This window comes from Ranitomeya variabilis, chromosome 4 (assembly GCF_051348905.1).
Source record: "Ranitomeya variabilis isolate aRanVar5 chromosome 4, aRanVar5.hap1, whole genome shotgun sequence".
NCBI classification, from domain to species: Eukaryota; Metazoa; Chordata; class Amphibia; order Anura; family Dendrobatidae; genus Ranitomeya; species Ranitomeya variabilis.
Genome location: NC_135235.1, coordinates 260782205 through 260793068, shown reverse-complemented (window position 1 = coordinate 260793068; position 10864 = coordinate 260782205). Strand labels below are relative to the sequence as shown.

The 10864-nt window shown below is 44.1% G+C and overlaps 1 long non-coding RNA gene across 1 annotated transcript; it reads right to left on the bottom strand.

The window, feature by feature from the left end:
• Window positions 1–341: 341 nt before the first annotated feature.
• Window positions 342–9040, bottom strand: LOC143764274 (uncharacterized). The gene is made up of 2 exons (XR_013213141.1): window positions 6329–9040; window positions 342–686 (listed from the first exon to the last, which is right to left on the bottom strand). It is a non-coding gene; the product is annotated as an uncharacterized LOC143764274 (long non-coding RNA).
• Between the last annotated feature and the right edge of the window lie 1824 nt (window positions 9041–10864).

Genomic DNA, 10864 nt, shown 5'->3' with positions numbered 1-10864 from the left:
TGCTGGCTAACAGTTGTAAATCATTCAGCTGCGGCAAGAAAAACTAAATCTCCGAGCACTAAAAAATACTAGGAGGACACCCGAGCGTGCTCGAGAAATCTCGAGTAACGAGTATATTCGCTCATCACTAGTGGTGATGCCAGTAGTGGTATTCATTGCTGTCATTGATTGTCTGCAGTGGTCACTTACTGACCACTGAGTCACTGCTGAATTGACAGGGGATAGAATCAGTGAGCAAAGTTTCTAAGGTCTGTTGACAGTTTGTATACACTTTTCCTTTTAAAGTTGGATATCCCTTTAATACCTTTTTCTTCCATTCAGAAAGGTGACAACACAAACCCTTATTGCTGATCGACGCTTTTGGTTTAATATGAAGTCCACAATCAGAGACCGCAGAGAGACAATGTACAGTTATATATAGTCCTGTTTCGCTCACACACAATCTATAAATTATAAAACACCCGGTCGCTCTCTGCAGCTGGTAACTAGCAGAGGGTGAACGTCTTCCAGTAGAAGTTTTTGCAGGGAGCTTTCCGCTCACGAGGAGGAAACTTCAAGGAGGGGATCAGCTTGGTGTCGAGGTCATCGGGGGCCCCTCTATCCACCTCTAGGGAATTATTCTCTGTGCTGTCCGTCCATCCAGAGAGCAACTTCAGCAGGAGATCTTCCTGGATTTTACCCAGGTCCTAGGACAGGAGAAAGGTCATTACCAGGTGAAATGTAAATTTAAAGGGGCTTCTGTCCATAGGGCATCTGGTATTGTAGCCTATCTGAATGGGACTGAGCTACAATACCAGACACAGAGATGTACAAGGAGTCTACACACTGACGTAGAGAAACACAAAGTGCTCAACCATAGCTATATAGTATGTGTTCAGGGTCAAGCTTCTAAATGTTGTAACGATATCTCAAGAAAGCATGGAACATGGCATTAGTTTTTTTTTTAAATGTGTGAGGGTAGGATGAAGGCCCCTGCAGTGTGATCATGTACTCTTATCGCTGGCTCGTGTCTGCAGCTGCCTCTCCGGCTCGTGTCTGCAGCCGCCTCTCCGGCTCCTGTCTGCAGCTGCCTCTCCGGCTCCTGTCTGCAGCTGCCTCTCCGGCTCCTGTCTGCAGCTGCCTGTCCGGCTCCTGTGTGCAGCTGCCTCTCTGGCTCCTGTCTCGCTTTTGTCTGCAGCTGCTTCTCTGGCTCCTGTCTCGCTTTTGTCTGCAGCTGCCTCTCTGGCTCCCGTCTGCAGCTGCCTCTCTGGCTCCTGTCTGCAGCTGCCTCTCTGGCTCCTTTTGACGAGCGCACACACTGGTATTGAGCTCTACTGTGGAAGTGCAGAGCCACTGATTGACAGCGTTGCCTGCATTCAATCAGTGTATGTCAGCATGCCCGTGGCAAGGGTGCACCAAAGCGTTCGATGCATACAGAATATTTTTTTCTTCTAGCAACTAAAATTTATTCTACATGTATGATATTTACAGGGACTGAGTCACCTACATACCTGTATAACTGGTTTTAGAATTTTGGATGTGATTGACTCCCTTTAAACTTTAAAGGGGTTATCCACTACTTGGACAACCCCTTCTGAATCCTATGTTTTCCCCCAGTAAAATAATAACACTTATACTCCCCTCCGGTGCCGTTACAGCAGTGTTGGTATTGGCTTTCCCCAGGGTTCACATGACATAATGGTGTCCGTACTGGAGGTGAGTATAGGTGTTACTATTTTACTGGGGGCAAACAAGGGATTGCGGAGTAGTGTACATCTCCTTTAAGCTCTGGATCTTCAGTCATTTTCAGATCTACTTTGGATTTCCATTCCTTTCAATTCCAATACAATTTGTAAGCCCTCTGCTTGTTGTCAGTGAATGTTAACACTTTTTTCCGTTCAGTAGCAGTAACCCTCTACATATCTAGCACTGCTCAATTGTATCCACTATAGACCATGCTCTGTGAGCGAAACATCCTGGAATCCAGATTGATACATTGTAGCAAACTAGCAGAGCGATTCCTGCAGTTTCTGCTGATGGTTGTCTAGACTGATACTGTTATATCCACTACTCAGCTGAGAGCAGGACTCTAGCTATAGCTATACATAGGTTTGCTGCCTTTGAATGGATACCAGGGTGTTTTCATTCTCGGACTTCAAAAACATAGTTTTAAATTTCTTTAACACAAAGTCTAGAAAAAAGTTTTTGAATTTTATATGATGGCGATGAAAACTTTAATCATCTAAAATCCAGAAACCCCTGTCAGACATTTGAAGAACCAATTTCTTGATGTTTTGGAGGGTGTGAGACGTCTCGAGATCTCTTTATCTGGATGCTTTATGCAGCAATTAGTTGCAGATGTCCCTGTTTGTCTGTATAATGGTCTCAATTTCACAATATAAACCCGACATTGTGGTTTACATTAACCGTAGTCAATTAACCGCACGTCGGGCTTGCCTCCGAGAGATGCGCTAATCGACTACCAGCTGTTAATGCTCCACACCTCAAATTATCTGCATCACCCCAGAGATGGAGATGTGTGATAGCAAAGTGCAAAATGAGTCACTGCGTTATCGCGCGTTCATTACTCGATTACCAGGGGGCTCATTGCAATTACTAAGCACTTTATAATGGGAATGGAATATGATGGCTAATATAGTATCAGCAAAAGTGGGGAGAATAGGTAGAGCGCGTGTAGCATGGCCTGTGATCAGTTTATAGACCCACACAGCACAGAGCCTTAGGCTATGTTCACACGCTGCGGATTTTGCTGCGGATCCGCAGCGTTTCCCATGCCTTTACAGTACAATGTAAACCTATGGGAAACGCAATCCGCTGTGCACATGCTGCGGAAAAAAACGCTCCGAAACGCAGTGGTTTACATTCCGCAGCATGTCAATTCTTTGTGCGGAATCCGCAGCGGTTTTACACCTGCTCCATAATAGAAAACCGCAGGTGTAAAACCGCAGTGGAATCCACACAAAAACTGCGGTAATTCCGCAGGAAATCCGCAGGTAAAACGCAGTGCCTTTTACCTGCGGTTTTCACAAATCTGCAGACCTCAAGAATACATGTGCACATACCCTTAGGGAACAAATTACTTTTAGAGGAATTAGGGAGTAATTATAGGTTCCATACCATCTATGGCAAATAGGTTGAAACGCTGTGGCATATTTGGTGGTATTACACTTTTCTCCACTAGGTGGCAATGTAAGATGCATTTTTGGTGGTATAATGTGTCCTACACTTGTTGGCCACTAGGTGGCACTGCAGTGGTATATTTTGTGAAGCACTACTGATCCCACATCACATATAGTGAATAAATGGCAAATTAGAGGCATGTATGTTTGTAACATACATGATAAATGCCCACTATGACCATTGGAAATTCATATTATAGAAGATTTGGACATTCATCCCATTGTACCAATCTGATTAAATGTATTCAGCTCCATTGCATCAAGCTTCTTCAGTTGTAGATATCCACATACCTATAATACTTTTGAGTTATCTTTAATAAGAAAAAATACATAAAGCAATTCTTAGGGTACCGTCTCACAGTGGCACTTTGGTCGCTACGACGGCACGATCCGTGACGTTCCAGCGATATAGTTACGATCTCGCTGTGTGTGACACGCTACTGCGATCAGGGACCCCGCTGAGAATCGTACGTCGTAGCAGATCGTTTGAAACTTTATTTCGTCGCTGTATCTCCCGCTGTCATCGCTGCATCGGCGTGTGTGACGCCGATGCAGCGATGTCTTCACTGGTAACTAGGGTAAATATCGGGTTACTAAGCGCAGGGCCGCGCTTAGTAACCCGATGTCTACCCTGGTTACCATTGTAAATTTAAAAAAAACCAACACATACTCACATTCCGGTGCCTGTCACGTCCCCGGGCGTCCGCTTCCCTGCACTCCTCCTGCATCCTGTGTCAGCGCCAGCCGGCCGTACATCAGAGCACAGCGGTGACGTCACCGCTCTGCTTTACGGCCGTGCTTACACAGGATGCAGGAGGAGTGCAGGGAAGCGGACGCCCGGGGACGTGACAGGCACCGGAATGTGAGTATGTGTTGGGTTTTTTTACATTTACAATGGTAACCAGGGTAAACATCGGGTTACTAAGCGCGGCCCTGCACTTAGTAACCCGATGTTTACCCTGGTTACCCGGGGACTTCGGCATCGTTGGTCGCTGGAGAGCTGTCTGTGTGACAGCTCTACAGCGACCACACAAGGACTTTCCAACGATCACGGCCAGGTCGTATCGCTGGTCGTGATCGTTGGAAAGTTGCAGAGTGTGACGGTACCCTTACACATAAAATAGGTCCCTCCATAAAAAAAAAGATTCTGTAAAATTAAATAACCGAAATATAACCATGCAATCATCCAGTGATGATGATGAAACACATACGCAGTACCACATTGAACACTCTGCTCCTAGCTTATCTTCACCTTTCAGTATTGGTTTCCATTAATGTACAGCACAATACATATGGTACCGCAATGGGGTCATGCTTAACCGCTACCCAGGAATATGAGACAAGTAACCTAAAACTTGAAATATTTACTGAAATGTTTGACTCTGGATCCAAAGAGAATCAACTATTGGGGTCCTCTTTGCTGCCACAAGCCAAACTTCATTACTTGGCACTTGTACACCTCAGTCTTGAACTATTTCGGTATCCCTTTTATTCCAATGTTTTTCATGGCTGTAGGAAGTAGGACCCTGCATAGGTTATCCTGGAAGAAAAATGGGGCCACTGAGACCGAACATTCCCTTTCCAATGCACAGCAATAGTAGATATATAGGGAACCGTCATAATTTTATGGATGCTAGTGCAATTTGCAAAGTAGTTTCCAGATATGTATCCATCAAATTAAATACAAATTCCACAGGGCACAACCTCTAAGGTCTGTTTGTAGAAAAGCTGGGTGCAGATCACTATCATATTAAAGGGTGCTCTCATCTTAAACCTTTGCCCACAGGATATGCCATAAACATCTGATAGATAAGGGTCTCGCATCTGTTTTAAAAGGGGGGTTCTGTCCCATGGTACTATCCCTAGATGTGTCCTCCCACATGTGACTTTTCCTATTTATTTGGAATGAATAAAAGTGCTTGCTTGGCAATTTTCAAAACCTCTGTGTGGGTTTAATGGAAGATGTTTCTTCACTTTTTCCAGGTTTGTGAGGACTGCTTGGACTCATTAGGCAGCCATATAGGAGCAGGGCATATAATAGCCCATCATCCAGCCTTCCCAGGAAGTAGGACTCTACTCTGACCTCCTGAACAGTACAGCATCTATTTCACTTTTTCAGGTAGGAGATTTCAATCGATTTGTATCATAACCAATTCATTCATCAATTTCTTATCACAGCGTTGTCCCTAATGTCACTGGGAAAATCTCATCATCTGCAAATGATCTTATCGATTAGCTCTGTTATTGTGTATGGACTGAGGATGATTAGTGATGTGCAATACTGGGGGCATAATTACCCTTACTAGATCTTGTAAAGAAGGGCTTAAAGGGCGATTCCTCTGTAAAATGATGGAACCCAACCTAGTCCTACAAGTTATCCATTCTGTCAGATAACTTGGGCTTCCTGGACTCAAATGGACAATCTGTACCCCCCACTTACCACGTGCCGTTTGATTCTGGTGGCCCTTCTGTGGACAATTGACCTTTGCCCCTCCTCCCAGGCACCAGGTGTGATGGCTACCTCTGTACTACCTATAGCTACGGCTCTGCAGCCCTACCTGTTCAGAAGTCATCAGTTCCCCATTATTGGTTTCACGCTCCTTTGTCGAAAAGTCCCAATGATTGAAATCTCCAATGAGCCCTAAAGGGGGTTTAGTTCTAGACCCAGAATGTCCAGGATGATGGCAGTAGATAAGGGGATATAGAAGATGTGGGGGTGGGAAAAGACCTCACTCCATACAATGGGACGTAGCCAGAACTGGGAAGCAGTCTCAGGTCAAGTCTATTATTTAGAGGCATTTTGGTGATTATGTGATGACAAATGTACTACGTACGCCCTGAAATACAGAAAAATGTAAGTTTGCTAGTAGGTAGATGATCTCATGGACAACCTGCTCCTTTCGAGACATTTTTGTGCATTTGTCGGATGAGAGAAATGTTCATTAAGAAGCGACGTTTTATACCTGATCATTGTGGGACTACAAACAATTATTAGTCTTCACAAACTCACTTGAGCTCTGTTAAAAAATCTTGAAATTATAGGGTTAATGGAGTCTTAAAAGTTACGGGAATATAGGTTAACCCTTTCCTCCTGGATGGGTATGTAGAATGAAAGTTGACTATAGATGTGTCTTGGTTCCATCACTCACCTGATTGTGACCTAGTCTCATTCTGTTGTCAAATGGTTGAGAGAGACCCCAGGCCCCCCACACGAGCAGCATGAGCATGGTCCCCGCAGAGCCCAAGAGTAGCATCTTTAGATCTGGACACGATGCACAGGATAGCAAGGAAGATGCAGGAATGAGCTGAGGATGAGGATCCGCTGCTTATATCTTCCTCAAACCCAAATGTGATGTCATCGCAGATAATTAAATTTCGGCAGCCAGGGATGGGGGACACGGAGCATCAGCATCTCGAGGATTACTAGCAGCAGCTACAAGTGTAGGGAAAGGAGATGTCCAGGAACAATGGACAGTCCGGCAGCCACAGCCATTCATGTACTCACACCTGGGCACAGGGCAGCTATGCAGGTGAGGACGGAGCAGGGATACAGGGAAGCTCAACATCACCCCAGTGTTATGGATAGAAAAAGCAGAAGACATAGAAAGCTTTCACATTTGGGTGAATCCAGTATCTCTAATCGTTCCCACTATACACATTAAATTATTTCCTTTTTTAAACAGATCTATAGATAGATATTATATGGACTGATACAAGATGGACGGATAGACAAGACAGACATGAGACTGACAAATAGGCATTAGACACAAAGTGACGTAAAGATTTGGATAAATTCAGTTCCTTTTATCTCCATTATATTTTTAAAATTAATAGATACATATCAGATAGGAAATATCTATGAGATATGGATAGATGATAGAAGCATAGACATGTTGAGGTGTTCTAGTGCGGGTCAGACACTCGGGCCATCATGACCACAGGTATTATACATACACTATTGCCCTTATGCCATGCCATGATATGTTATGATAAGGTTGAATAGGTTACTCTAGGCTCTCGGGTTGGTGCAATATTGGTGGCAGTATTATATTTTGTTGGAGGCTTTTTTGCTGTCCGATGTATCCTTGTTATTAGACTGCCCTTGGTATTAGTATATGAGCTTACTATCACATAGCTCCCTGGGGTATTTAAATTGGTTCTTCTGGTCTCGGGTTATGTTCCTGTTTTTTTCTTTTTCTGCCGACATCCATTCACAGATGGTTTGCCCCATCTGAGTTGTACTCTCTTTTCATTATTATTCTATTTATGTATTGTTTTGTATTGTGGTTATTTTAACTAATAAATGGTTTATATTGGAAATTGCTCCTCCAAGTTGTTCCTCTTTTGGTACATATGTTGATGTGGAGGTATATACGTTCCCTCTTCCCTTCGGCCTCTCTGATTGGTATACGAGGCGTTCTCTTTTGGCGTATGGGCCTGCTCTATGAATCTATCATTTACACATATACCCCTAATCCCCTCCTGGTTTAGTAGAGTGTGCATATAGAGCCGAAGTGGCCTTCTGTCACAAATTTTATTGTTCATGACTTCGCCATATTTAGGCAACAACTGAATATAGGACAGTAGGTTTCATCAAGTATACTACTGTGTACTCATCTGTATGACATTGCATCCTTGGATTGGTACATAGCCATTAATGAGGACAGATGTTAAAACTCATGACTTTCTAATTGATCAACTTGGCTTTAAAAATCAAAGATACTCCCACACCCTGACACAACCCCGGAAGAAGCAAGGCTTAACATTTAAAATTAACTCAAAACCAGTTTGGGAAAGAGAGGTGGATGTGGCTCCACTGCCCGTGAGCAGCAATATCCCCAGTGCAGAAGAACACAGGACAAGACCTACCGCCTTATAGTATTGATTCAATCGGCAGGGACTGGGGTCGTTATGTTGGGACTAGATGGGGGCCCGATACTAATGCATCGGGTATTCTAGAATATGTATGTAGTTTATTTATGAAGTTATCAGAATAATGCAATTTATACACAGGATTCAGCCGGCCACGACCAATTAGTGAAGCGTGGTTCAAATTCCGCGCCAATTCGCGGGTGGACTGCAACTGTCGCTGATTGTTCGTGGCCGGGCGTGACCAATCAGTGAAGCCAGGGCCGGCTCCAGGTTTTTGAGGGCCCCGGGCAAAAGAGTCTCAGTGGGCCCCCCTCTTTAACACATACCACGATTCATGATGCACAGATACAGCAGAGAAATATAGCACAGCCAAGTAGCATATAACACAGCCACGTAGTATATTGCCCAGCCATGTAGTATAGCACAGCCATGCAGTATATAACCCAGGCCACGTAGTATAGAGCACAGCAATGTAGTATATTGCCCAGCCACGTAATATATACCACAGCCACGTAGTATATAGCACAGCCCACATAGTATATAGCACAGAGATGTAGTATCTAACAGCCCATGCAGTATCTAACACAGCCCACGTAGTGTATAGCAATGTGGGCACCATATCCCTGTTAAAAAAAAGAATTAAAATAAAAAATAGTTATATACTCACCTTCCGTCGGCCCCCGGATCCAGCCCAGGCGTTTACCGATGCTCCTCGCAGCGCTCCGGTCCCAAGAGTGCATTGCGGTCTCGCGAGATGATGACATCATCATCTCACGAGACCGCAATGCATGGACCAGACCGTCGCGAGGAGCGGGAAAGGCGAGTATATAATTTTTTAAAATTATTTTTAACATTAGATCTTTTTACTATTGATGCTACATAGGCAGCATCAATAGTAAAAAGTTGGTCACACAGGGTTAATAGCAGCGTTAACAGACTGCGGCATAACGCGGTCCGTTAACGCTGCCATTAATCCCTGTGTGAGCGCTGACTGGAGGGGAGTATGGAGCGGGCACTGACTGCGGGGAGTAAGGAGCAGCTATTTCACGGCCGCACTGTGCCCGTCGCTGATTGGTCGTGGCCGTTTGACCGCGACCAATCAGCGACTTGGGATTTCCGTGAAAGACAGAAAGACAGAAGTGACCCTTGGTTTTGAGTAAAGTCTGGATAGCCACTTAGTTTGCCGTTTTGATCAAAAGTGACTCCTCACTGGTAAGCGCATGGTGGTTTATTACGCATTTCAGAATAGTGAAATTAATGCATTCCGTAATTCAGAGCGCGACTGCATACGGTTTACAGGTTTATATAGATGCAGTACATCGGCAATAGATAGGAGATAGATTCCTGTTATGTTCCAGATATTTTTTTCTTCCTTCCTGTAGAAACTTTTAGAGGAACTGGGGAGAAAAGGAAGATGTTTAGCATGTAAATCCCTGTGTACTGGGCTAATGACAGCAGAAGAGATTTGCATTGCACAGCGTGGCGGTGCATTGTGAGGACAGACCCGTTCAGCGCCCGCTGCTCCAGAGCTGTCATTAGGTTCATTTTCATAGGGTTTTAGGATATGAGATTAAAATTGAATTTAGTAATTTTTTTTGCCTATCGGGACTGAAGGTTCATAATCCCCTAGAGGAATAATTACTGCCCCATAATTGACTGTTAAATATTTCAGCAGTTTCTTGTGAAAGTCTCAAATGAAAAGTAAACTTCATAGATAAAGGAGCAGTGGTTACCATTAAGCCACGGCGTCACATATTAAAGATGTTCTTTACCTCCAAATGTGGCTCAAGCTGGATGAAGGCCTGTATGATGTACTCGGTCATACACTAGCAGAATAAGTAGCAGGTATTCATTGGCCACCACTAGGGGGGCTCCCTGTATCCAGAGAGATACCTGATAGGATTCTGTCTGTAGTCGCCAGTAGGGGGAGCTCCCTGTATACAGAGATACATGTTAACATCCTGTCTGCAGCCACCACTAGAGGGAGCTCCCTGTATCCAGAGATACATGATGAGATTCTGTCTGCAGGAACAGTGGAGCAGTTGGGGGTCCTGCAAGTTGTAGGCAAAATTTCAGCAAATGGAGTTGTGGATTTAGTCAGAATTAATGGTGCCCTCAATGCTGAGAAATCCCAGCAGCCACTTTTTCATCATGTACAGGTCCTTCTCAAAAAATTAGCATATAGTGTTAAATTTCATTATTTACCATAATGTAATGATTACAATTAAACTTTCATATATTATAGATTCATTATCCACCAACTGAAATTTGTCAGGTCTTTTATTGTTTTAATACTGATGATTTTGGCATACAACTCCTGATAACCCAAAAAACCTGTCTCAATAAATTAGCATATCAAGAAAAGGTTCTCTAAACGACCTATTACCCTAATCTTCTGAATCAACTAATTAACTCTAAACACATGCAAAAGATACCTGAGGCTTTTAAAAACTCCCTGCCTGGTTCATTACTCAAAACCCCCATCATGGGTAAGACTAGCGACCTGACAAGTCAAGAAGGCTATCATTGACACCCTCAAGCAAGAGGGTAAGACCCAGAAAGAAATTTCTCAACAAATAGGCTGTTCCCAGAGTGCTATATCAAGGCACCTCAATGGTAAGTCTGTTGGAAGGCAAAAATGTGGCAGAAAACGCTGTACAACGAGAAGAGGTGACCGGACCCTGAGGAAGATTGTGGAGAAGGACCGATTCCAGACCTTGGGGAACCTGAGGAAGCAGTTGACTGAGTCTGGTGTGGAAACATCCAGAGCCACCGTGCACAGGCGTGTGCAGGAAATGGGCTACAGGTGCCGC